Source organism: Parus major, chromosome 6 (genome assembly GCF_001522545.3).
Source record: "Parus major isolate Abel chromosome 6, Parus_major1.1, whole genome shotgun sequence".
Lineage (NCBI taxonomy): Eukaryota > Metazoa > Chordata > Aves > Passeriformes > Paridae > Parus > Parus major.
In genome coordinates this window covers 1,837,607-1,841,569 of record NC_031775.1, presented here as the reverse complement: position 1 = coordinate 1,841,569, position 3,963 = coordinate 1,837,607, and the positions used below count along the sequence as shown (strand labels likewise).

Sequence of the window (3,963 nt, the reverse complement as noted above, 5' to 3'; positions counted from 1 at the left end):
GGGCTTGGAGCAGCCTGGGATAGTGGGAGGTGTCCCTGCCCATGGCAGAACAAGATGATCTTTAAGATCCCTTCCAATCCCTTAACATTCTATGGTTCTATGAATATATAGCTATATAAAAGCCCCTGAGACCCCATATACCACTCTCTCAGGCCCTACACACAAGCCCTGCAGCCCTGCTATCCAGGACCTATAGAGACATTCCTTGTATAGTATGTATGTACGTATGTGTGTATATATACTATATATAAGGCCACCCAGGACCTATAGATATGGGCCCCTGAGACTCTATATACAGGCATTTCAGAGCATATATATTTATCTATACATCATAGATAGATAGGCCCCTGAGACTCTATATATACAGACCTTTCAAAATATATATATATATATATATATAGTATGTATATAGGTTCCTCAGATCTCATCTACAGACCTTTCTGAGCCTCTGTCTGTCTATCTGGGCCCCTGAGACATTATATAAAAGCCTCCCAGAACCTATATATATATATATATATATATAATATAGGCCCCTCAGAACCTATACACAGCCCCTTCAGAGCCTCTGTTATCTGGGCCTCTCAGACCCTATATACAAACCCCTCAGACCTTACATACAGACCACGAAGAACCCATATATATACATATATATATATATATATATGGTCCCCTGAGACCCTATATACGGGCCTTCCAGTCTATGTGTCAAATCCCCTGTAGCTCCCTACACACTCTTTCAGGCCCTATACCAAATCCCCTCAGCCCCTACACACAGGACCCGTAGGAACACTCACCACACGCTGTATAAAAGCCTCTCGTGACCTACACCAAGAGGTTTCTGAACCCCTACACTCGCAGGGAACCCCCCAAAACCCGCAGCGACCCCCGAGCCCCTCAGGGCGCCCGGCAGGCGCCGAGGCCACGCCCACCACGGGCGGGACACGCCCCCCGCAGACCACGCCCCCCCGTAGGCCCTGCCCCCGGAAGCGCGCGCGGCAGGCGGGGCGGCGGGAGCGGCGGCGGGGTTGAGGTGAGCGGGGTCCTGAGAGGGCCGGGAGGTGGCGGAGAGGGGATGGCTCAGGGCTGGGGAGTCCTCGGTTCCGGTGTTCCGGGCCTTGGGGTGTGATGGGGCTGGTGTTGTGTGGATCCCAGGACCCGGAACTGGGTGGGGGTGTCCCGAGGCAGGGGGCTGGGGGAAGTTCAAGGCCCCGGAATGTGGGGTCTGCGTAGGCCATAGGTCTGAGGGTAGTCCTGGGGGCTGAGGACGGGTTCTCGGGAATGGAAGCGGCTCTTGGGGCTAGGGGGAGTCGCAGGCCCCGGGAATAGGAGGGTCCTGCTTCCCGGAGCTGAGGGACTCCAAGGCCCCGGGACTGAGGGGTCCTGGGCCCCGGCGCTAGAGGGTTCCGGCACTTGGGGCTACGGGATCGCAGGCAGAGCCGCTGGCCGGGAAAACCAGGTTTTCCGGCCCACACGGGGCTCGGGATGCCGTGTTCTTGTGGCTACTCCATCCCTGGGTCTCGCAGTAACACTGTGCCTTCACCCCTGGGAAGTGAACCCGCGGGTCCAGGGGAACATCGCGGCGCTCAGAGGAAGGAGGGATCCCGCCGAGGGGCCCTGCAGGGAGTGCTTTGGGGGGCTCTCACACCGTGAGAGGGGTTAGGTTTGGTTTATTTTCCTTGCTGGTTGTGGGATCGCCGGCGGAGCTGCTCGGGCTGTGTGAGTTATCGCCATGGGTTAGAGCTCCTGTCAAACCACTTTCTCGTGATAGAGCTTCCTTTGAGCCTTAACTCCGCTGAATGGCCCCAGCTGTGTTTGATGTGGGGTTTGTGTCGGAAAACCTTTAGGATGAATTAGAGTTAATAAACTGCTCAGAGTACAGAAACGCCTGATGTTTATCACAACGTGATTTATGTGTTCTGTACCTGCCTGTAGTTTAATGAGTTGCTTGGGAAAGATGGTAAATCTGACTGTGTTTAGTGGGGTCTCATGGGGTGGGCAGGTCAAACCAGGCTGGATTTTTGGAGGTTTCTGCTTTAGAATCCTCGTTGCCAGCTCAGGCTTGAGTTAAAGGCCTGGCTTGTCTGTAATTGCTTTATTCAGCTGTTGACCATTTTCCTCCTCCTCCTGGCTTTTTTTTGGCTCAGTCTGAGATGCATTTCCTGAGGTCAATACATGTGAGCACTGCAGGGCATGACTGCCAGGAGGGAAATTAGGTACAGCATGAAGTTATGACCTTTATTATGTTTCTTTCTCATTTTTAGAACAGGGCCCAGCTGAGAAATACTTGCCTGTGTTCTCTGTGACCTCTTGACCTGCAAACTGGGAGCAAATACGCTGCAGGTGAGGATGGTGTTGCTGGATGTTGGGCTGTGCAACTCAGCTGCTGTCAGGTGCTTTAACTGCTGAATAAATCATTTGGCTGATTGTTACCCTTAATAATTCTGTGTAGAACATTCTTGTCCTGGAGTGCTCTCTTAGGGCTTATCTTAAAGCTGTAGGAGAATGAGTTGCCTTTTTTTGCAATGTGCAGAGTTGTGCTGACTTTCCAGGTCCAAGTGGTTGAGCATCTGGAAGAAGTTTGTTTGCCTGTAGCTTTCTGTCAGCCCAACCTCAGTTGTGCCACTTTGATAAAATGTAAAAAAACTCCCAACACCAAAAAAAAAACAACCTCAGGTGTTCACTAAAAAATGTGTTTGAGCATAGGGAGGTATAAAAAAGCCACAACAAAAATACAACCAAAGCTAATAAAAGATGCTTAAAGTATTTGTCCATCTGGAGCAACAGAGCATTTAAAAGCTTCCCACTGTCAGAGGGCAGGATTAGATGGGATATTGGGAAGAAGTCCTTCCATGTGAGGGTGGGCAGGCTCTGGCACAGGGTGCCCAGAGAAGCTGTGGCTGCCCCTGGATCCCTGGAGGTGTCCAAGGCCAGGTTGGATGAGGTTGGAGCAGCCTGGATTAGTGGAAGGTGTTTATAGTGAATCTTAAACTCATGTTATCCCTCTATTTCCTTGTGGATGGAAGTGACTTGTCCCCATGACCCGTTTCCTGTTGAAATTTTTGTGATATTCCCTAATGCTTCCTGAACCAAGGAAGCTGAAATTCCATGTTCTGGAGGAAAAAGAATGATGTGCCTTGATTCCACCATTACTGTGTGCCTGCTGAGGACCCTCTGGAGGGCCCTGTGTGTCATTGGTGGCTGTGTCACTTCTCCCTGCAGGTTCATGTTGTGCCTCCTGGGATCCTGGGTAAACTCAGAGTTTGAGGAGAGATGATCCCGTTGTCCTCAGGCTGCAAGACTTGCAAATCATTTGAAGTCTGAGCAGGGCTTTGAAGCAGCATCTCAGAAATGTTAAATTTTTCAGGTGATAGTTGAGGGAGCATGTTCAGATCTGGAATGTGGAAATAACAGGTTTTTATTAAGCAAAATAAGTTCTGTAGCAATCATATTAGGTTTATTATAAAAACACACTGTTTCATGCTGTTCCAGTTGCTGCAGGAACACTTCCTGAAGTGAGCTGGGATATGGAAATCTTTTCTTCCCAAGTTCCCAGTTGACATATTTGGGCCCAATATTTTAACACAGCTCGGTGCAGTGAGGCTGAGGGTGGTTGGGTACAACAATAAAAATAACCTTAATTATATTAATTCCAGGTGCTGTGTTTTCTTGTTGGGATGTTGAAGGGGTGTCAGTGAAAAAGTGTCTTGGCCTAGATGTGACTTCAGGTGGGATGATGTTGCTTGGGATAATTTAGCAGGAGGCACTTACCCAGGGTCTTTGGGTGTTGTACACCTCTGAGATGATTGTTTTTTATTATTTTTTCTTTTCTAAACAGAATTGTTCTAAGAAAAGTGTGGTGCAAATGGTGTGGCTCCCTCTTAAAGACAGAATTATGGAAAGGCCATTAACAATCATCCAGTTCCACCCCCTGCCATGGGCAGGGACACCTTCCACTATCCCAGG

The 3,963-nt window shown here is 49.5% G+C and overlaps 1 long non-coding RNA gene across 1 annotated transcript; it reads left to right on the top strand.

Moving 5' to 3' along the window:
* Positions 1-969: 969 nt before the first annotated feature.
* Positions 970-3,798, top strand: LOC117244646. The gene is made up of 3 exons (XR_004498120.1): positions 970-1,030; positions 2,262-2,340; positions 3,220-3,798. It is a non-coding gene; the product is annotated as an uncharacterized LOC117244646 (long non-coding RNA).
* The last annotated feature ends 165 nt before the right edge of the window (positions 3,799-3,963 follow it).